Genomic DNA, 25,016 nt, shown 5'->3' on the forward strand with positions numbered 1-25,016 from the left:
AGTCTAAAAAATGATGTAAGGTTTCATCTCAAAACCGTATGGTCACTGTTACACGAACCATACCATATACCACACACAGTCGTCAGAACCTATTAAACCATGCTTCAGTCCATATAAGAGCCTGCATACCTTGCCCGTGGTATGTGAAGTACCAAAATCTGGTATTATATACACTTATTTCTATAGTTCACCATTGCGCCTTCTATACTTTATATATATATATATATATATATATATATATATATATATATATATATATATATATATATATATATAATATTTTCTAATATAGTCTAATCTAAAAAAGGCTTAAGGTTCCATTTTCCGTATATTTTTTCCATTCATCCTTTGTCCACCCTCCCTTCGTATGTTACATCAATCGTTACACCAGTTTTTCATCCCTCGTGATTTTTGTTAGAAACTAATTAGTAGATTAGTTTATTAGCAAAGGGATGTGTCCAACCCCGAACAGTCGTGTCTCTTCTCTCTCTCTATTACCAACAGACACCTATTCTGGAGGGATGCCTCCGAACAGACACCTCTTCTTCGCACCTCTTCCAGATGTATATATACCTGAGAATCAATATAAATAGGACTAATCGTCCATTCACTTTCATTCAATCTCGTCTTACTCTAACACGTTATCAGCATATAGTCTCTACCGTTAGTGAAAGAAAAGACCGAGACCACTACACCAGCCGATGGAAACATCGAGCGGGCGTGAGACACTCTAGCACCGCTCACAATTACACAACAGAGAATGAATCTCTACAAAGGACTTGCATGCATGCACCCGACATGCATGAATCTCTACGCAGGACTTGCATGCACTAGTAGAAAACAGGGCTATCGTTCGTCCCTGGCCAGCCCATTAGTCCCGGTTCTTCAAGAACCCGGACCAATGGGGGGTATTAGACCCGGTTCGTGAGCCCAGGGGGCCGACCGGGGCCTCGTGGCCATTGGTCCCGGTTCGTGTAGAACCATTTGTCCCGGTTCGAGCCATGAACCGGGACCAATGGTCCTCGCTGCTGGCGCACAACCATTGGTCCCGGTTCGTGGCATGAACCGGGACAGAAGGGGTGGCTTTAGTCTCGGTTCATGCCACGAACCGGTACAAATAAGTTGCCTATATATACCCATCGCCGCGGCAGAGCACTCTGTTTTTTTGGCCGGCGAGGGGAGGGCATTTTGGTGCTCTAGCTCAGCTCCTATGCACATGAAGTGTTCGATGAAATGCCCGAGCCACACTAGTTAAGCTTTCTCCTCTCGAAGCTCGACCTAGGAGCTTCATTTTTCCTGAGATTTGTCTAGATTTAGGGGTCCGTCACGCCCCGTCCCCGTTTTCACCGCCGTTGATCGCCCGCGCCGATCTTGTCGCCGGCACCACCGTGGTGAGCCTCTTGTTCTTATCTTCTTTATGATACTTGTCTGATTTTCTTACTTTAGATGGATATTTGTCTGATTTTCTTAATTTTGACACACATAGTTATATGTAATGCATGCAGATGAACCGGCAACGGATGTATGGTGACAGACACACCTCCGAGTACATTAAGGGCGTGCATATTTTTCTCCAAGTGGCTAAGACAAACAAGCAGAATGGTTTTATGTGTTGTCCATGCAGTAAATGTGGGAATACGAAGTCCTACCCTGACCGGAAAATCCTTCACACCCACTTGCTTTACAAGGGTTTCATGGCACACTATAATGTTTGGACGAGGCACGGAGAAATAGGGGTTATGATTGAAGACGACGAAGAAGAAGAGGACGATGACAACTATGTGCCCCCTGAATACGGTGATGCTGCAACGGGGGGAGCTACTGAAGATCAAGAGGAACCAGATGATGTGCCCGATGATGCTGCAACGGGGGAAGCTGCTGAAGATCAAGAGAAACCAGACGATGTGCCCGATGATGATCTCAGCCGGGTCATTGTCGATGCAAGGACGCAATGCGAAAGTCAAAAGGAGAAGCTGAAGTTCGATCGCATGTTAGAGGATCACAAAAAAAGTTGTACCCCAATTGTGAAGATGGCAACACAAAGCTGGGTACCGTACTGGAATTGCTGCAGTGGAAGGCAGAGAATGATGTGCCTGACAAAGGATTTGAGAAGCTACTGAAAATATTGAAGAAGAAGCTTCCAAAGGATAATGAATTGCCCGACAGTACGTACGCAGCAAAGAAGGTCGGATGCCCTCTAGGATTGGAGGTGCAGAAGATACATGCATGCCCTAATGGTTGCATCCTCTACCGCGGTGCGTATGAGGATTTGAACGCATGCCCGGTATGCGGTGCATTGCGGTATAAGATCAGACGAGATGACCCTCGCGATGTTGACGGTGAGCCCCGCAGGAAGAGAGTTCCTGCGAAGGTGATGTGGTATGCTCCTATAATACCACGGTTGAAACGACTGTTCAGAAACAAAGAGCATGCCAAGTTGATGCGATGGCACCGTGAGGACCGTAAGAAAGACGGTAAGTTGAGAGCACCCGCTGACGGGTCGCAGTGGAGAAAAATCGAGAGAGAGTACTGGGCTGAGTTTGCACGTGACCCAAGGAACGTATGGTTTGGTTTAAGCGCGGATGGCATTAATCCTTTCGGGGAGCAGAGCAGCAATCACATCACCTGGCCCGTGACTCTATGTATGTATAACCTTCCTCCTTGGATGTGCATGAAGCGGAAGTTCATTATGATGCCAGTTCTCATCCAAGGCCCTAAGCAACCCGGCAACGACATTGATGTGTACCTAAGGCCATTAGTTGAAGAACTTTTGTAGCTGTGGAATGGAAAAGGTGTACGTGCGTGGGATGAGCACAAACAGGAGGAATTTAACCTGCACGCGTTGCTGTTTGTAACCATCAACGATTGGCCCGCTCTCAGTAACCTTTCAGGACAGACAAACAAGGGATACCACGCATGCACGCACTGTTTAGCTGACACCGAAAGTATATACCTGGGAAGCTGCAGGAAGAATGTGTACCTGGGCCATCGTCGATTTCTTCCGACCAACCATCAATGTCGAAAGAAAGGCAAGCATTTCAAAGGCGAGGCAGATCACCGGAAGAAGCTTGCCATGCGTACCGGTGATCACGTACTTGCTATGGTCAATGATTTACACGTAATCTTTGGAAAGGGTCCCGGCGGGCTAGCTGTTCCGAGTGACGCTGGGGAACACACACCCATGTGGAAGAAGAAATCTATATTTTGGGACCTACCCTACTAGAAAGACCTAGAGGTCCGCTCTTCGATAGACGTGATGCATGTGACGAAGAACCTTTGCGTCAACCTGCTAGGCTTCTTGGGCGTGTATGGGAAGACAAAATATACAACTGAGGCACGGGAGGACCTGCAACGTTTGCACGAAAAAGACGACATGCCTCCAAAGAAGTATGAAGGTCCTGCCAGTTACGCTCTTACCAAAGAAGAGAAGGAAATCTTCTTTGAATGCGTGCTTAGTATGAAGGTCCCGACTGGCTTCTCGTCGAATATAAAGGGAATAATAAATATGGCAGAGAAAAAGTTTCAGACCTAAAATCTCATGACTGCCACGTGATTATGATGCAACTGCTTCCGGTTGCATTGAGGGGGCTTCTACCGGAAAACGTCCGATTAGCCATTGTGAAGCTATGTGCATTCCTCAATGCAATCTCTCAGAAGGTGATCGATCCAGAAATCATACCAAGGCTAAGGAGTGATGTGGTGCAATGTCTTGTCAGTTTCGAGCTGGTGTTCCCACCATCCTTCTTCAATATCATGACGCACGTCCTAGTTCATCTAGTTGACGAGATTGTCATTCTAGGCCCCGTATTTCTACACAATATGTAACCCTTTGAGAGGTTCATGGGAGCCCTAAAGAAATATGTCCGTAACTGCGCTAGGCCAGAAGGAAGCATCTCCATGGGCCATCAAACACAGGATGTCATTGGGTTTTGTGTTGACTTCATTCCTGACCTTAAGAAGATAGGTCTCCCTAAATCGCGGTATGAGGGGAGACTGACTGGAAAAAGCACGCTTGGAGGGGAGACAATAATATGCAGGGACAGATATTCTTGGTCTCAAGCACACTGCACGGTTCTATAGAACTCTACCTTGGTGACCCCTTGTGTCGATGAACACAAGAACAGTCTGCCCTCCAAACACCCGGAGCAGTGCGACGACTGGATTACATGTGAACACATCAGGACTTTCAGCAGTTGGTTGGAAACACGTCTCAGAGATGAAAACACTGTTTGTGATGAGCTGTACTCGTTGTCCAGGGGACCATCTTCGACTGTTACGATTTGGAAAGGATACGAGATAAATGGGAATACATTTTACACAATCGCCCAAGATCAAAAGAGCACCAACCAAAACAGCGGTGTCCGCTTTGATGCAGCCACCGAGAGGGGAAAGGACACATATTATGGTTACATAGTGGACATATGGGAACTTGACTACGGAGTAGATTTTAAGGTCCCTTTGTTTAAGTGCAAATGGGTCAATCTGTCAGGAGGCGGGGTACAGGTAGACCCACAGTACGGAATGACAACAGTGGATCTGAACAATCTTGGGTACACTGACGAACCGTTCGTCCTAGCCAATGATGTGGCACAGGTTATCTATGTGAAGGACATGTCTACCAAACCGAGAAAAAGGAAAAAATAAGGAAGCGAATACATCATACGATGAGCCAAAGCGCCACATAGTTCTTTTAGGAAAAAGGGACATCGTGGGAGTGGAGGGCAAGACAGACATGTCCGAAGATTATGAAAAGTTTCAGAAATTCCTCCCTTCAAAGTCAAGGCTGACCCAAGCATCCCGATAAATGATGAAGATTATCCATGGTTATGGCGCAATAAGGAAAGGACACAAGCGAAGAAAAAGTGAAGACTTTCTCCACAACTATTATGATGATACCATGCCAACTTTCAACCTTTTTGTAGTTCATTTGAAATGAATATTGTAACAGACAGGTGAGCACTGCGCTTCTCCCTTCATCGTCTCTACACTCAGGGCTTATAAACCGCTGCGAGTGCCTCTCGCTTGGCGAGGTGGGACTAAAAAACAGCTGCAGAAATAATCAACTAAAAAACTCTTTTACCGGTTCATGCCACAAACCGGTACTAAAAGGTGCTCGTGGGGCCCAGCCTTAAAATCTGTACCAAATAAAATGCCTTTGTACTAAAATTATATCGAATTTTGTTCAAAACATTAAAAGAAAAAAGAATTATCATAGAAGAAAATAAATAAGTAATTAGAATTTTGTTACAAACTTTAATAGCAAAAAGAATTATCGTATAAGAAAATAAATAAGTAATTAGAAACAAAAAAGAAAGCAAAAAAACTGGGAAAAAATTAAAATAAAGGAATCAACTAAAAAGCTTTTATAAACGTCTAGTATTCGTACCGCTCGACATTGCAGCCGCGGCGGAGCTTATAAACAGGCTCGGCAGCCCTTCGCTTGGCGAGGTGGGACTAAACATCCAACCGCACCGCGGCTATGGCACGCACATGCCTTTAGTCCCGGTTGGTGGCTCCAACCGAGACTAATGCCCCTCTTTAGTCCCGGTTGGTGCCACCAACCTGGACCAATGCAACCCTTTAGTCCCGGTTGGTGCCAAGAACCGGGACCAATGCTTCTGCTATATAAGCCAACACTTTGGAAATTTTCAGATTTGACGGCGCCGCGAGCTCATCCACGCCCGACGACGCCGCGAGCTCATCCACGGCGCCGCCAGGCTGCCCCGTCGCCGTCGCCCGTCGCCGTCGCCCTCCGTCCCCTAAGCCCACACCGTCGCCCTCCGCCCCCCGCCACCGTCGTCGTCGCCCTCCGCCACCCCCGAGCCGTCGCCACTCACCGTCGCCCTCGCCCTCCGCCCCCGCCGCCGTCGCCGTCGCCCTCGCCGCCCACACCGTCGCCTTGGCCGCCCCCAATGTGAGCCGCCGCCATGGCTCTGTTTTTTTATTTATTGTTTTAGTTTTTGATTTGTAACATTTGATTTCTATATACATATATAGTTGTAGAATGCTCATTTCATGCATGTATGTTTGAATTTTTCATATATGTATGTTTGCAGAGACCGGGGGTCTTAACCTTCTTTTCAAACAAAAATATACCCATATGACCAACGTCTGATGGGTAGCGTGAGTCGTTGCCTTCTTTGTGCGCGATATTTGGCACAAATATGGCCTCAAATCAAAAAAGGTTCAACAAGAAAGTTGTTTGTATCACCCATATATATAAATTTGAAATTGGGTGCACCTCCATCCGAGATCATATGTGGACTGTGGTACCCAAAAATGAAATTGTTGTCTCAACCATACTTAATCCGAGTTCGGTTAATTTTTAAAGAATGTTTAAAGGATTTGGAATACTTCCATTTTATGGGAAGTCCAGCAACATCATAAATAGATGTGAGGTCACGGTGCATTGAACAACACATAGCAAAATATTCAATCAACCACTTTTTACATTTATATACCTTTTTATCTCTCCCTTGTTTATATGCTTTCACGTTCTTCATTGTTCGTCATTCTTGCTATGAATAGATCATCAGCATGTGTTTGTTATCCGATATACCCAACCACTTTGTGTAGTGGCCAATAATTCATATGGTGTTTCTAGATCGTTCAGTGAATATACTCTATCAACCATCCCTAGTTTTATCATTCATGCATCTAATTACATGCAAAGGACAATTCAAACTAATATCCACTAGTCAACAACCCGTGCATTTGCACGGGCTAGATTTAATGCATGGTTACTTAGCAATGGTCTCGTGAAAGTATATTGATTTTGGAAATAGTGGTTAGTCTTATACTTGTCAGATTTTTTGTTATGTGTGTAATTCCTTCAAAATAGATGTGAAAACCAAAGTGCTAATTTTTGTGGGTATCTTAAAACGGAAATCAAATGCTTTATAATTTTAACATTTAAATGAAATATAATAAAGCATAGAATAGTTTCATTCAACGTATTGATTTTGGTTTTTTTCCATGCCTTATATAAATGTTATTTTTTTAGTTCATTTTACGATGCCTATCCTGCATCCTCGTCGTCGACTCGGCGGAGGACACCTCCTTGATCAGAGGGGCCATGTCCAGGACTGGGCTCCGCCCGGCTCGTATTGGGAGGTGCTACCTTCTGGGGAACGTAGGTTGGTGAGGAGGCAGCCCGTTGTTGACCTGATCCTTGTTTGGTGGTGGTCGCGTGGGCCAGTGACGGTGCCGAGGCTTTCGGACACCGCGGAGGTGGTACGTCACCGTGTCAGCGAGGAGGACGAGCACGTCCGTCGCTACATGGTTGCATTGGAGGGCAGGTTCGACAATACCTGGCAAGTTCTTCAGGGATCTCACTGGAGCTATGATCCTGTGATGGTTCCTTCTCTTTGGGTGTCCACCGTCCGCGACGATACCCGACGGGCGCTACGGTTCTAGCTGTATTAATGATGCTTTATGTATGATAGTATTCGAGGAGTATTAATTAGTGATAATATTCGACGATGTATGGACACAAGAGATCGATGATGTAGTCTTGCTTATAATTGAATGCATGCTAATTTGAATACTACTTTATTTTACGATTTGTTTTTGCTTATTGAATGTTCAAATTGGAAAACTACTCCTACTTTGAATGCTAAAATTAGAGAGCACTATGCAGAAATCTAGGAGCCCCCCTCCATCATCTGCGCCGTTGTCCCCGTCACCGACCCGCCTCCGACCTCGAGTCAGGGTCTATATTGTTTTATGCTATTTTACCTTAAATAGGGTATTTAATTAGGTCATCCCTAATACTAATGGTCATGTTGCTGGAAATGTTGTATGATAATGTTGTAAAGGGTAGTAATTGGTCTCTTCTGCTGCTTTTCAGAGATGGAGTTCTTCACGGTTATACTAGAGAAATCCTCCAGGCTGGTGCTGCCGCACAATTTTGTGAAGATGTTGGACGGCCATCGGCCACAGAACATGAATCTGAGGCAGGCCGGCAACGGGCTTCGCAAGCTGTGGGACGTGGAGGTGGTGTTCGACGCGGATGGCCGCATGTACCTAGATCGTGGCTGGAAGCAGTTCGTCCGTGCTTACGACCTGGGGATCGGGCACTTCCTTGTCTTCAGGTACGACGGCAACGCCACATTCGCCGTGAAGGTGTTCGACATGACTATGTGTCGGGGGCGCTACCAGGACGACGATGATGCCGGTACGCTTTGTCTCTTCTTCATCTCCATTAGGCTATCTCTTACACCCATTTTTAAAAAACTTTTTTGCATTTGGCAAGGCAATGGGAGCAGGAGCATCGAGTACTGCGACAAGTGCTATGTCTACGGCAGCAGCGACTCTGGTAGCAAAAGAAGCAGCGACCCTGGCGACAGCAAAAGTAGCAGCGACGATGGCCTCGCGATGGATGTCCCACAGCTGGGCGACAGGGCCATGCCAATTGTGGTAGAGGAGTACATCCCACAGCCTGGCCTAGGGCTTCGCCGCTCTAAGCGCATCAAGATGATGAAGGAGAAGGTGAAGAAGCAGGAGTGGATATCTTAAGAACCTGATGGCTTTAATCTTTATGGTATAAACCTTTTAAGTACGATAGTGTTGAACTGCTACTTCACTTTTAAGTATGATGGTGGTGTGCCTGATGAAATTTTGTGCATGCTCATGGATGATCCTTGTTATTATGATGTATGATGATGCATGATTAGTAGGACTTGTTATTATATATGATGATGTATGATGCGAGCATGAAGAGTTATTATATATCAGCGGGTGAAATGAACATAGCAGTAGCATTGGTAAACCAAGCATGAAGATAAGAGAGGACACTTCTCTCTATTAGCTAGCTAATAACAACCTAAATTAACCCCCAAAACCCCTAAACCAGCCACTTTCAAAAAAAACCTCAGCTGCAGCCAGTTTCTGACGCGTGGATGCCTTTTGGTCCCGGTTTATGTCACCAACCGGGACCAAAGGCCCCCCTGCCTGGGCTGCCCGCAGCGGCCACGTGGATGCCCATCTGTCCTGGTTTGTGTAAGAACCGGGACTAAAGGGGGGAGGCATTAGTAACGACCTATTAGTCCCGGTTCAAGAACCGGGACAAATGCCCTGTTTTCTACTAGTGATGCATGCATCCCTCGAGGGAAATCGGATGAGGAAACATTAATTTATTGTCCTTTTGTGATTAAGATCGGTAATCTGAAGATTGTGATTTCATAAATGGCAACCGTCGGTGGAAAGCTTCCTGCGCGGCGGCACCATGGAGCGTGTATCCATCCGTACAAAGACTAATCATGAGAATATTAATTTGTATGTCTTCTTGTGATTAGCAAATACAGAGACCACTGCTACTGCCGACGATCACAAATCACGGAGCAGAGGCTGTTGCTCCCATGGCATGCCGGAGAGGCCTCCAACGTAGAATCCTGCAGAGCGACGACGCCTTCTTGTGATTAATTCCGTTTGTCTTCTTGTGATTAAGAGGAATCCCATCTATTCTGCCTTATGCTAGAATCCCTTCATCAAATCATCCATGAAGAGGCCGACGGCAAGCATGGTTGCGTGACGCCAGCGGCCAATTCCGTGAAGAGGCCGACTTCACTTCATCCACATCGCGAAGGCATTACTTCTACTTGCAAAAATGATGTCCGGCGTGACGAGGCCTCGATCCATGCGAGACACCCTGACTACGGGAGACAACACCCGCCTTGACGAAACGGCGGGCTCCATCCCGGAGCGCACGGCGACCCTCGGCCCCGTCGCTATCCTCTAGCGCGCAGCCCCGTCATGGCCATCAACCGGCTCCAACAGACAAGACACGAGTCCCGGTGGTGCGTCCTCAGACGCGACCATCGTCCAACACGACGACCCGAACTCTTGATCACGCTTGATCGCGGGCCCTCGCGCCAGCCAAGAGGCAACATCCTCCCCGATGGCGACCCAAACGAATCAGTTTGATTCTTATCCACGCAAAGGAAGACAATCCCTTACATATCCCCATTGAGCCCTCAGGCTTAGAATACGTTGCAGGTTAATCGTTATACTTTCTGCGAATGAAATTACAAAAATATGTTGGCTGCACTTTGAAGCCCTCTGATTTTCATATATTACATAAATATGTCAATTATTAAGGTTTGCATCCATATGTATTATCACAGTAATACTAAATGCAAAAGAATATTTTGCGTGCATTTATTCCTTCGGAATTTAAGACAATATATACGTATTTTCCGCAAACATTTCCTAAGGCATGCTTTTTAGGAGAACAACTATTTTTGCAATTAATTTTAATTTTTGCAAATCTTATTGTAATTCAAAAAAGGATCATGTATTCTCATACTTAATATGATGGCACACAAGTTTATTTGTGGATTACAAGGTATTTGATGGCATCTGCTGCATATTTTTGCAGATTATCCATCACTACTGTAAGATCTACGTTTTGTCATTTTGGCAAGATGACTATCTTCAACGTGCTCTTCCAAATATTAATGTGTATATAGCACAAATTTTTATTTGTGAATCACAAGGTATTGATGACATCTACTGCACAGTTCGCAGATTATTCATCACTACTATGAGGTCTACATCTTGTTTGTGTTTACAAGATGATTACCTTCAAAGTGCTCTTTCAAATATTAATATTTAATGAGACTACCTCAAGATATCATAAGGTAATACTGGCATCTATTGCAAAATTTTGCAAACTACCCACTAATACTGCAAGGTCTACATCATATCATTCTGACATATGACTACCTTGAAAGTGATTTTCTTAAAAACAGCATAACATAAGGTAATAGAATTATGAACATCTAATGACAAAAGTCAGACTATGTTTTCCATTACTGCGAAATCTACACCATATTTGTGATTATCTTCAAAGTGTTATTCTATATCAATTGAGGTCTACACATATAAGGCAGCAGCCAAACAAGAACTTGCTCCTCTGAAGCATTTATTGTTGTTGTTCACTAAAATATTTTACTCTCATATTAAATATTTTTCTTGCACATTTTGCTTGAATATGTCATAGGAAACTATGAAAATATTTGCATATACGTGTGATTACCTTCTACTACATTCGTAAAATGCATGGCAATGGAGCCTACGTCACTATTTCTAATTATAGTGTCATCCATCCATCAAGATGGATGCCATAATTTACAGTGAGTGTCTCAAACACTATTGCAAGATCCACATTACATCGTGGTTGTTATTTTCATAGTGACAAAGCAATGTTAAAATTACAAAGTCTATCTTTTTGGCCGTGACTCTAAAGTTACACTTTTTATCACGAATGAAGCCCAAAACATTAGCAACGATTTCATCGCATGCACTATATTCACTACAGGAATCTGAGAATTTGCCGTCTGCCATGGCTGACGGCAAAGGCTTTGCCATCCGTTAGCAGACGACAAAATAGAGAGCAAAAAAAATATCTGGTGAAGAGGTTCTTTGTCGTCTGCTTTTGTAAGGCGGACAGCAAAGAATCTTTGCCATGAGGGGGCAGACGTCATACTAAATGGGATGATAGATCCACAGACGGTCCCGTTAAGTGTTAACGGCAGGCCTCCCATCTTTGTCGTCTGCCCCCCCCCTTTGTCATGAGGGGGCTGACGGCAAAGGGGGGACCCAACCCCTCTCTCTCTCCCCTCTTTGCCGTCTGCCCCCCCCATTGCCATGAGGGGGTTGACGGCAAAGGGGGGACCCAGCCCCTCTCTCTCCCCTCTTTGCCGTCTGCCCCCCCCCCCTTTGCCATGAGGGGGCTGACGACAAAGGGGGGACCCAGTCCCTCTCTCTCTCTCCCCTCTTTGTCGTGTGCCCCCACCCCTTTTCCATGAGGGGACTGACGGCAAAGGACGGACCCAGCCCCTCTCTCTCCCCTCTTTGCCGTCTTCCCTCACCCCTTTGCCATGAGGGGGCAGACGGCAAAGGCTGAAAACAACCCCTTTTTATTTTATTTCCTATTATATCCAGCAATTTTCACAATAATCAGGATATATATATATATATATATATTTGACAAAAATAAATTTGTTTCCGTACTCATAACCATATTAAAATAACTTTCATCCATAGTACATACATACTATGCAAGTTGCATCCGTACCAAACCATATATTACACCAGTTTCATCCATGCATACAAAGTTTCATATATATCCATATACTACAATAGTTTCAATACAAGCTTCCGTGAAGCCATGGTACAAGAAATCATATTCAAGCATTTCATCAATATAATCCAAGCTTCCCGTGAAGTGAATGTAATCTGCAAAATGACAAATAAGAAAGTTAGAAGAAGAATACTAGATGAAGAAGTATATATAGGTTATTTCGGAGATAACTTAGCTAAGTATAGGCCATTTAATAGCTGATTTAGGTGGAATAGGTCATCTTGGAGCTACATAGCCTTATTATGTCATTTAGGGGAGAACTTAGCTAAGTATAGGTCATTCTAGAGCTAACTTGGATAAAATATGTCATTTTGTAGCCAACTATGATTATTAATCCATTTTGACCTTATTATGTCATTTTGGAGCTAAATTAGTCATTTTAATGAGCTAACCAAGGTTCTTATGAAGTTTTTACCTAACTATGCTAATGATGTCATTTTGGAGGATAATTAGCTAAGTATGTCTTTGTTGGGGAAAATAACCTACGTAGAACAAGAAAGAGAAGAAGCAAGAAGAGAAGAAGCAAGAAGAGAAGAAGAAGGAGAAGAAAAAGAAGAAGAAGAAGGAGGAGGAGGAGAAGGAGAAGGAAGAGGAGAAGAAGAGAAAACAAGAAGGACGAGAAAAAGGAGAAAAAGGAGAAGGAGCTTATCTCCTCCTTCTCCTTCTTCTCCTTCTTCTTCCTCCTTCTCCTTATTCTTCTTCTTCTCTTCTTCTTTTCTTCTTCTTCTTCTTCTTCTTCCTTCTTTTAAATTTTCCTCTTTCTTCTCCTCTTGTCCCCTTCTTTAGGCTAAATTAGCTAATTATGCCTTTTTGGAGCTAATTATGACATTTTGAGGATAATTAGCTAAGTATAGGTCATGTTTTATTAAATAGACCATTTTGGACCTAACTAAGCTAATTATGTCATTTAGGTGGAATCCTAGCTAACTATACGTCATTTCGGAGCTAACTTGGGTAAAATATGTCATTCCGGAGCAAACTATGCTTATTAAGCCATTTTGGATCTAGCTAAGCCAATTATAGGCCATTTAATACCTAAGTTAGGGGGAATAGGTCATCTTGGAGCTAAGTTAGCCTTATTATGTCATTTAGGAGAGAACTTAGCTAAGTATAGGTCATTTGTTTATTAAATAGGTCATTTTGGAGCTAACTAAGCTAATTATGTCATTTAGGTGGAAGCCAAGCTAACTATATGTCGTTTTGGAGCTAATTTGGGTTAAATATGTCATTTTGGACCTAACTATGCTTATTAAGCCATATTGGAGCTAAATTGGCTAATTATATCATTTAGGTGGAAGCCAAGCTAAGTATACAATATTCATGAGCTAACCAAGGTTCTTATGCCATTTTGAGCTTATTATTTCATTTTTGAGAAAAATGGTCATTTTAATGAGCTAACCAAGGTTCTTACGATGTTTTCACCTAACTAAGCTAATTATGTCATTTTGTAGGATAATTAGCCAATTTAGTCTTTGTTGGATGAGTCTAAGCTACGTAGAAGAAGAGAAAGACAAGAAGCAAGAAGAGAAGAAGAAGGAGAAGTAAAAGAAGAAGGAGGAGGAGGAGGAGGAGAAGGAGGAGGAGAAGGAGAAGGAAGAGGAGAAGAAGAAGAAAAGAAGAAGGACAAGAAGAAGGAGAAGAAGGAGGAGAAGAAGGAGAAGGAGCTTCTCTCCTCCTTCTCCTTCTCCTTCCTCCTTCTCCTTCTCCTTCTCCTTCTCTTCTTCTTCTTCCTTCTTTTCAATTTTCCTCTTTCTTCTCCTCTTGTCCCCTTCTTCGGGCTAAATTAGCTAATTATGCCTTTTTGGAGCTAATTATGTTATTTTGAGGATAATTAGCTAAGTATAGGTCATCTTTTATTAAATAGACCATTTTGGACCTAACTAAGCAAATTATGTCATTTAGGTGGAAGCCTAGCTAACTATAGGTCATTTCGGAGCTAACTTGGGTAAAATATGTCATTCCGGAGCAAACTATGCTTATTAAGCCATTTTGGATCTAGCTAAGCTAATTATAGGCCATTTAATACCTAAGTTAGGGGGAATAGGTCATCTTGGAGCTAAGTTAGCTTTATTATGTCATTTAGGAGAGAACTTAGCTAAGTATAGGTTATTTTTTATTAAATAGGTCATTTTGGAGCTAACTAAGCTAATTATGTCATTTAGGTGGAAGCCAAGCTAACTATATGTCGTTTTGGAGCTAACTTGGGTTAAATATATCATTTTGGATCTAACTATGCTTATTAAGCCATTTGGAGCTAAATTGGCTAATTATATCATTTAGGTGGAAGCCAAGCTAAGTATATAATATTCATGAGCTAACCAAGGTTCTTATGCCATTTTGAGCTTATTATTTCATTTTTGAGCTAAATTGGTCATTTTAATGAGGTAACCAAGGTTCTTATGATGTCTTCACCTAACTAGCTAATTATGTCATTTTGTAGGATAATTAGCCAATTTAGTCTTTTTTTGATGAGTCTAAGCTACGTAGAAGAAGAGAAAGAGAAGAAGCAAGAAGAGAAGAAGAAGGAGAAGTAAAAGAAGAAGGAGGAGGAGGAGAAGGAGGAGGAGAAGGAGACGGAAGAGGAGAAGAAGAAGAAAAGAAGAAGGACAAGAAGAAGGAGAACAAGGAGGAGGAGAAGGAGAAGGAGCTTATCTCCTCCTTCTCCTTCTTCTCCTTCTTCTTCCTCCTTCTCCTTCTCCTTCTTCTTCTCTTCTCCTTCTCTTCTTCTTCTTCTTCCTTCTTTTCATATTTCCTCTTTCTTCTCCTCTTGTCCCCTTCTTCGGGCTAAATTAGCTAATTATGCCTTTTTGGAGCTAATTATGTCATTTTGGAGGATAATTAGCTAAGTATATGTAATTTTTATTAAATAGACCATTTTGGAGCTAACTAAGCTAATTATGTCATTTAGGTGGAAGCTTAGCTAACTATAGGTCATTTCAGAGCTAACTTGGGTAAAATAGGTCATTTCGGAGCAAACTATGCTTATTAAGCAATTTTGGATCTAGCTAAGCTAATTATAGGCCATTTAATACCTAAGTTAGGGGGAATAGGTCATCTTGGAGCTACGTAAACCTTATTATGTCATTTGAGGAGAGAACTTAGCTAACTATAGGTCATTTTTTAGTAAATAGGTCATTTTGGAGCTAACTAAGCTAATTATGTCATTTAGGTGGAAGCCAAGCTAACTATATGTCGTTTTGGAGCTAACTTGGGTTAAATATGTCATTTTGGAGCTAACTATGCTTATTAAGCCATATTGGACCATTATGCGGTTGTTCAGCAAAACACTGAAAATAACATACCATTATCATCATCACGGCGGTGAAGCACGGTGGCTCTGGCTTGTTTCACCTGGAGAAGGCTCCACTATAGAAGGGTCGTGTGATGCGTTTCGGGAGATATTCTGCACCAAACATCGTTTGCAATGTGTCGTTAGCATGAGGACACTCTTAAGATCACTGCACTGAGATGAAACTCACCGTCCCCACCATGTTAATGACTGGCATCGCCGGAGGGACTTGGCCGGTCTTCTCGCACACAGACTGTACATTTGGTTTCGACAAGTCAAACTTTTTAGTTATTAATGAAACGGACATTAAAATGCAAGATTTGATATAATATGAAGAAGAAACTTACCACGAAGAGCTCGTATATGGCCCTGTTAGACGCATCATTCCGTGCCCTCTCCGCCTCCACCAATGGAGTTGTCCTCTCCTCCAGCTCCCTCATCTCCTTATCCTTCTCCGCCAAAACCGCCTGCATTGCCTCTCTCTCTTTCAGATAGCAGCGTGCAACACAACTCATTGTCAACATTGTAATCATATTGGTTCCAACGCACAACATAATGCGGAAAGATAGTTGAGTCCATTAAACTAACCTCGATGGCGAGCTCGACTGGCCGTGGATGAGGTGTTATCTCAGGACAGGAGCTCGTTTGGCGTGCCTTTATCTGCCGGAGAGTGCTAGGACAACATATAAGGCCGTCTCCAATGGCGATCGAGCCATGGGGGCTCCTGTTGCCAGCTATCATCGCTAGCTCTGGATCAATAGGCCCCTCGCTCGGGTTAAAGTCCTCCTCTTTCCTCGCCTTCCCGTGATCTCTGTACTTCACGAGCTTGTGGTGGGAGGAGATGTTGGTGAAGTTTTCTGGATGCTCGAGGTCAGACTCAGAGAATGACTTGACCTTCTTGGATCGAACTTTTTTTGGATCGCCATCATTGTACTGAGGCTTCGGGTTATGCAAATGATGATTTTTGGCTTCGTAGTGTGATGTCACGAAGTTTGTCGCCTCCTCAGTAATGAATGCCTCAGCCATCGATGCTTTAATTCTACGTTTATTTTTACACTTAGCTCGAAGCGTCTTCTGCATCCTCTCAGTTGAGTAGCACCATCGATTTTGAATAGGCCCCCCATTCTTGCCTCGGTCGGGAGATGCAAAATCAAATGCTGCATGGGATTAAAGAAGCCCGGTGGAAAGATCTTTTCTAATTTGCAGATCAACTCCGCCGCCAACTCTTCCATTTCATCTAGCACGCCAGGCGATAGTTCTTTCGCACAAAGAGAACGAAAGAAATAGCTCAGCTCTGCCAGTACTAGCCATTCATCCTCAGGGATAAAGCCACGCAACATCACCGGCATTACCCGCTCAATCCATATGTGCCAATCATGACTCTTGAGACCAAATATTTTCAATTTCTCAAGGCTCGCTCCCCTCTTTAGGTTCGTAGCATACCCATCGGGGAACATCAATCGCATTTTCACCCACAATAGCATTTCCCTCATAGTTGGCCTTTCAAGATTGAACCATGCCTTTGGCTTCGCTATGCTTTGCTTTCCTTTCTGTTGTCGCAAGTTTTGCAACGGTCTATCACATAGATCCTCCAGGTCGATTCTAGCCTTAGGATTATCTTTTGACTTCCCCTCTATGCCGAACAATGTACCAAAAATGGCCTCCACAATATTATTTTCAGTGTGCGTCACGTTGATGTTGTGTGGGCAAAGGAGGTCTTTGAAGTAAGGCAGATCCCATAAGCATGACTTGTGAGTCCAGGCGTGTTCCGTATTATGCCCTTTGAAGTATCCTGGACGCAAAGGATCAGGCTCGAGAGCGTTTAACTGATCAAGGGTCTATTGGCCTGTCAACGCAGCTGGTGCAGTGTTTTTGACAACTCTACCTTTGATGAACTTCTTCTTGTCTTTTCTGAACTTAGGGTCAGGATCCAGGAATTGTCTATGCATGTCGAAGCAAGAAAACTTGCGACCAGCCTGCAGCCAACGGAACTCAAGAGCTGCCTTGCATGTGGTGCACGGGAACCTTCCATGCACACACCAGCCAGCGAATAGCGCAAACACCGGATAATCATGCGCCGTGTACATGTACCACACATGCATTTTGAAATTAGTTTTGGTAGCCGCGTCGTAGGTCTTGATCCCATTATCCCAGGCTTCTTCCAACTTATCCTTAAGCGGCTGCATGTACACATTCATATTCTTCCCCGGATAGTTGGGCCCTGGAATTATCAACGTTAGGAAAATGTTCTTTCTTTTCATAATCTCTCCGGGTGTCAAATTGAGTGGAATGACAAATACAGGCCAACAACTATATTGTGCTGCCATCATACCATACACATTGAACCCATCCGTGCTGATGGAAACTCTAGGATGCCTTGGATCTTCTGATTTGTCCTTATGTAATGCATCGAAGTGCCTCCACGCAAAACCATCTGAAGTGTGTACCAGCATCTTGTACCCATCCGCATCTAGTTCGGTTCTTTTGCCCAATTTGTGCCATGTTATCTGTCTGGCCGTCTCTTCGACCATGAAAAGACGTTGAAGTATTGGTACGATTGGCAGATACCTAAGAACACTAATGGGGATTTTGGTCTGATTCTTCTCACTCATACCATTGTCTACCAGAATATACGTGGAAGAATTGCAAATGGGGCAATAGTTCAAGGCCGCATACTCAAGCCTAAATAAGGCACATCCATTCTCACAGGCATGTATCTTCTCATAGGGCATCTTAAGTACACGGAGGATTTTCTCTGACTGGTACATGTTTGCAGGCAGTACATGGCCTTTGTGTAGAAAGCGTCCAAATATCGTCATCATCGCGGCGTAGCATTCTCTGCCTAGGTTGAATTGAGCCTTCAGAGCTATTACTTGCACGATGGCATCCAGCTGACAAAGCTCGGTCTGCTCGTGGAGTTTACGTTTTGAAGACTCCAACATTTCATAGAAGGTTTGCAGATTCCTCCATCTCATCGTCCGGATCCCGAGCATCATCAAAGTCTTGCACCATGTCTTCGATCCCGGTACCATGCTCGTCGGTGCGACGACGAATCACCTCAGCTCTGGCACGTTGGTCAGACTCACCATGAAAAGTCCATACCGTATAATTAGGCGTAAAACCCCACTTCTGCAGGTGTTTACCCATTTCAAACTATGTCTGCTTTTTCCAGTTGCGAAGTTGGGACAGGGGCACCATGTTTTTTGCTGGCCATTTGCAAATGCGGCTCTCACAAACCCCCTGGTTTTTGTTAACCATTCATTGGTCATGTCTTTCTAACTAGGGTGACTAGTGTACATCCAAGCACGATCACTCATGTTGCCTAGCTACCTATGGGAGCACAAGAAATAAATATATAATTCATCATCTATATTCATCCGCTAATCAAGTTGTTCAGTTTTATTACATCCATGCAACCTACACGCTAATAGGTAAAGATAGGTCCTAATCCCACCCGAGTATGTATAGATTGGGTTCGTTTTCCCATGCTCTGCTCCAGATGCGACGCAGAATTCCGGCAGCACCTCCCCGTTGTTCTCCTGATACACGTCTCGGCAATAAGCAGAGAGGATGTGTACCCGGAGAACAACAGGGAGGCACTGACGAAATTCCGCATCGGATCCGGAGCACAACATACGGGAAAACGAACCCAATCTACACATACTTAGGCTGTCCATGGATAATGTTGGACAATTCAAAAGGATGGCGGTTATAAATATGCAAAGACATGCATATTTATAAATGTCGCCCTTTCGAACGGGAGACGCATACTGGTCACGCATACTCATGATTGAAGAAACCTATATCTAGCAAGTTTCATCGGCACGAAGACCGAAACAGAGCAAATTAAGGGGGTAGGAGGAGAAGCCGTTTGTGCTCACCAACAAACAAAGGGGCGTAGCTCGTCCAACACACGTTGAGGTCGTCGAACAACTGCACATTGAAATTCACACGATCAACACAAATACGATGTTTTTATAATTAACATAATCCGAAAATATGTGGCCTAACTCATAATTTACAAAACTATGACCCCCGTCGGCTTAGTGGCGTCGATGTGGGTGGTGTCGGGTGTCGGTGGCGTCAATGGTCGGTGGTGTCGGGGGTCGGGGGTTAGTTGTGTCGGTGGTCGGGGGTCAGTGTCATCGGGGGTCGAGGGTCACTGGCGTCGGGGGTTAGGGTCTTTTCGGTCAACAAGAGGCCGAAGAGGTGTCATGGTCGGGGTTGGGGGTCAGTGGCATCGGGGGTCAGGGGTAGGAGGTCGGGGGTCGAGGGTCAGTGGCGTCGGGGGTCGGGATCGGGGTCGAGGGTCAGTGGCTCGGGAGTCGAGGGTCAGTGGCGTCGGGCGTCGGGGGTCGGGGGTTGAGGGTCAGTGTCGTCTGGAGTCGAGGGTCAATGGCGTCGGGGGTCGGGGGTTCGTGGAGTCGGGGGTCGGGGGTCAGTGGCGTCGGAGGTAGGGGGCGAGGGTCGGGGGTTGGTGGCGTCGGGCGCCGGGAGTCGGGGCGGGGGGTCGGGGTCCTCTTCTTTCTTCTTCTCCTCTCTCCTCTTTTTCTTCTTCTTCTTCTTCTTGATCTCTTATTATTATTATTATTTGTCTTTTTTCTCCTCCTCCTCCTCCTCCTCCTCTTCTTCTTCTTCTTCTTCTTCTTCTTCTTCTTCTTCTTTCTTTTATCTTTCTCCTCCTCTCCTCTTTCTTCTTCTTCTTCTTCTTCTTCTTCTTCTTCTTATTTCTTCTAGTTTATTATTCTCTTATTTTCTTCTAAGTTTTTTTCTATCTATTTTTTTCTTTTCTATCTACTTTTTCTACCTATTAAACTAACTATCTAATTTAACATAAAAAACAGGAAAAAAAATAAACCTAGCACTAGACTACATATTCTTCTTCTACTTTTTCTACTTTTTCTTTTTATTATTCAGACATTCTAGCAAAAAAGAAGAAGAAAAAACAGGAAAAAACAAAAAAAATGGAAAATAGTACTAACCGGAGGGGAGAGCGCCGGGGTCGCCGGCACAGGGGAGGTGAGGCTGGGGCGGCGACCGGGAGGGACGTGGGAGGGGGCGGCGGCCGGGAGGTCGGTGACAGGGGAGGGGGCGGCCGGGAGGGAGGTGGGATGGGGGCGGCAGCAGGGAGGGAGGTGGGAGGGTGCGGCGGCCAGGAGGGACGTGGGAGGGGGCGGCGGCAGCCGGGAGGGAGGTGGGAGGGGGGCGGCGGTCGGGAGGGAGGTGGGATGGGGGGCGGCCGAGAGGGAGGTGGGAGGGGGGCGGCGGTCGGGAGGGAGATGGGAGGGGGGCGGCGGCCGGGAGGGCGGCTGCGCGGGTGGCTGGGGAGGGGAGCTACGGCGGCGGCGGGTGGGCACACGACGGCGAGAGAGAGAGAGAGAGAGAGAGAGAGAGAGGGTAGGCGGGCAGGGAGTGGGTGCATGTTGGGAGCCGTTAGAGGCGTCGGAGCCATTAGGGTCATGCCCCCTTTGCCGTCTGCAAAGGGAGGGTGGCGGACGGCAAAGGGCGGGGTGGGTGGGGTGGGGTTTCGGCCGTTTGGGGGGGGGCTTTGTCGTCTGCCCACCCTTTGTCGTCCGCATAGGGCTCCTTTGCCGTCCGCCAGCGGATGGCAAAGAGGTGGCCGACGGCAAATTAAACCTTTGCCACCTTTGCCATGCGTCAGCACACGGCAAAGGCAAGGCAGACCGCAAAATTCTGAATTCCAGTAGTGATTGGAGGTTTACACCACATGTTCACCAAGCATCACCTTGACAGATTGTGCTCAACAAGATCATTTCATCCATATATTTTATTTTACTCTAAGAAGTAAATTAAACAATGCATGATCATTTCGTTTAACACATGGCTATTCTATTGAGGCACATATGCATTGTATATGTCACCAACTTCACTTAGTTATCAAACTAAGTACATAATGGATGAATATTTATTAACCTTGAATATTTCCCTTAAGAGAAACATGCTGCCATGAGCACATCGCGAATAATCACCCATTCGTTTCTCTAGACCTCAAGTCTATCGAGCTCACATTTTTGTCACTCAATCAACTTTAAGTTGAGATCTCATGATCAAATATTTTCATCTAAAGATCCAGTTGAAAAGCCCTCAATACACTTTACATCTTCTTATGATAGTCCTACCATTTTCATGATGAAGAAACATGGAATTTCATAAAATCATCAAATTCACCCAACGGGTGCTATTCCATTATTTGAAATTCTTACTAGTATTGTGAATAATAATCAAGTCATTGGTCACAAAATAGAACCATGATGTATTCAAAGTCTAGTGGAGGCTAAAATACAACCAAAGACGTAATTATTTCTTAATAGGGAATATATCGTTTTCAAACGATTAAAGACAACTCTCAAGTTTGTCTAATGTGTGGTTATTTAAACATCGTACCTATGACTACCAAACCCTCAAACATATGGTCAAACCACACCACAAATTTATTAAAAAAGCAAAGAAGTCATTGGGATAAATTTGAAAAACTACAAACTTATAACTGGAAACTATTCTCGTAAATGATTGTTCTCAAATCTTCCTCAGAAGGAGAACCAAAAATCTGGTGCAAGAAAAGGTTGGTCAATTTCTTTGCACCCAAGATATGTTTGCATATATAAAAAAATATCACTAATATTGGAGACGTCATGTAATCTCCTGATTATTCCCAAAATATCATTAGCCTATGCTTGTATTATTACATGTAGAGTGATGTCCAATATCCTATTTTTCGGGCATGATATTTGATAAATTTTGAATGTATGAATCAATTCATACTCAATATTGTTGCGTACACAATGATTTTCTAAGTATTAAGAAATTAAATATTAAGCTTGATATCCTTAGCCATCCTGGTTTGGGGATGATTAGAAAATTATTGATAATTCTATTGGTCACAACTTAACAAGTTGCAAAATTTTCCAAATCATCAGATTTTATGTGCACCACATGTGCCATAGGGGAAATTAATTTAAGGAACTCTCACCTTACAATTCTAAATGAGCCAACTCATTCTTCCTTGAACACATTCAGAAGATATGTGGATTACTCAACCATTATGTGGTATTATATAGATACTTCATGGTACTCATGGAAACATTTATAAAATGATTTCCAGTGTGTCTCTTGTCACACAAACCATGAACGATATAACTAAATTAATTGCTCAAATTCTCAAAGTAAGAGCAAGTTATTGTAAACAAGGGATAAATCCATTCAAATGGACAATTCCGTTGAACTCATTTCACAAGCAATGTCTGATTATACATAATACTTTAGGTACATACACATAGTGGCTTAGTTCAATATCTTATCAAAGTTAATGAAATTAATAATATGACCAAACTTATAGAATCGTAATTTACTAGCCTCATGCTAGACAAATACGGCATTACACACCGTAAGTATGATATAAATCATACCAACTGCATAGCATACTACTTTCCCCTTGTAGTAATTACGTGGAAATCAACAAAGTATTTCCTATCTACGATAATTCGGTTACATACCGATATCACCACTCCAACATACATCAATGGGCTCTCACAGAACATTAGGGATCTATGTGAGGAATAACAATTTATTCGTCAATCAAAATTATTCATAGCCCGTATGCTGATTGCATGAGCAATAAGGACATTTCTGGCATTAGGGGGAGATAAGTACCACAAAGAATGCCAAGAAATAAATTAGAAATGTTATTCAGATTCAGTCCTTATATCCACGTACTCAAAGAATCTGAACTAGAAGTTTAGAATCACATATTTGCAACTCATTGCAAATCTGCCACATATGTTTAATGATGACAAAGGTGTCACTCAATTTTATATTCCTGCAGTAAAGTGTCAAAAAGAGTGGAGGTGCCTGATAAAACACTCTTCTTCCCAAATGAGAGAAATAGGGGGAGAAATCTGACCACACGAGATACTTTCTCGCATATGCTTCCGCGGAAATAGAGGAAATCAAATCCTCTATCAGTAAATTTAATTCAACATCAAGTTGAAAGACACCTCACTGGATGCTCATCATCCAAAGCCCGATATAAATGTGCACAAATGTTTTCGTGTCGGGACATCGAAACACCTTGACTCCATTGTTGTAGGAAATCACAAGGAGATAAAAGGAATAAATACATTTCCACAAATTTCATTGATTCCTCCAGAATCATATAACATAATTCTACATTTCTCGACATATATTTCTTCTGAAAATTGCTAAAACTTTTTGGGCCCTGAACCAAAATCCATGGTATAGTGCCTCTTGTACTCATATTGGTTCACATAAAAGGAAGCAAGTAATGAAGAATAATACTCGCTCATCAAAGAGTGGTATTTACCACAGTAATACCTACTCCTCATAAGTATCTCCCATATGGAATACTAAAAACTTCTCATTCATAGACAAAGTCAATGAGGTGGTGAAAAAGCGAGGTTTTTAGCAAAAGGCTTCACGCAGAGACCCGACATCGATTAAGATGTAACATACCTTCTTGGTATGAGTGGAACTATGTTTCGATAATAAATACCATTGCCAGTACAAATAATATTATCCATGCAGTTGATGGATGAAGTGGCTACGTACTCATATGAGTCACTCATTTCGGAAATCTATATTAAAGTCCCTGAAAGGCTTACATTTCCAAATCCAAAATAAATTGCAACATATTTATGTAAAATTTGAGAAGTCACTCCATGGCTCGAAATAGTCGAAAATCATATGGTACTATCGACTAAATAATTTTCTTCTTCCGAAGGATTACTAAAAGAATGATGATTGTTTATGTGTTAACAAAGGAATCCCAAATTTGAAACCCTTATATCACCTCAGTGTATATCGATGATATCATCATCAATGTATCTACAAGGCCTAAACAAACACAAAATCATCTCAAGACGGAAAATTTGGATTTAACCAAATTTAGCTTAAGTTACATTTGTTGGAAATATGCCCTAGAGGCAATAATAAAATGGTTATTATCATATTTCCTTGTTCATGATAATCGTCTATTGTTCATGCTATAATTGTATTAACATAAAACATTAATACATGTGTGAATAAATAGATCACAATGTGTCCCTAGCAAGCCTCTAGTTGGCTAGCTCGTTAGTCAATAGATGATCATGGTTTCCTGATCATGGGCATTGGATGTCATTAATAACGGGATCACATCATTGGGAGAATGATGTGATGGACAAGACCCAATCCTAAGCATAGCACTAGATCGTATTGTTCATATGCTAAAGCTTTTCTAATGTCAAGTGTCTTTTCCTTCGACCATGAGATCGTGCAACTCCCGGATACCGTAGGAGTGCTTTGGGTATATCAAGCGTCACAACGTAACTGGGTGGCTATAAAGGTGCACTACGGGTACCTCTGAAAGTGTCTGTTGGGTTGGTACGAATCAAGATCGGGATTTGTCACTCCGTGTGACGGAGAGGTATCTCTGGGCCCACTCGGTACAACATCATCATGAGCTCAATGTGACTAAGGAGTTAGTCACACGATGACGTCCTATGGAACGAGTAAAGAGACTTACCCGTAACGAGATTGAACAAGGTATTGGTATACCGACGATCG

At 43.4% G+C, this 25,016-nt stretch overlaps 1 protein-coding gene across 1 annotated transcript in view; it reads right to left on the minus strand.

The window, feature by feature from the left end:
* The window catches only part of LOC123441426 (putative xyloglucan endotransglucosylase/hydrolase protein 1), a 74,309-nt gene that overhangs the window by 1,391 nt on the left and 47,902 nt on the right, over window positions 1–25,016 (minus strand). The window lies entirely within an intron of this gene.

The sequence above is a fragment of the Hordeum vulgare genome, chromosome 3H, assembly GCF_904849725.1.
Source record: "Hordeum vulgare subsp. vulgare chromosome 3H, MorexV3_pseudomolecules_assembly, whole genome shotgun sequence".
Classification (NCBI taxonomy): Eukaryota; Viridiplantae; Streptophyta; class Magnoliopsida; order Poales; family Poaceae; genus Hordeum; species Hordeum vulgare.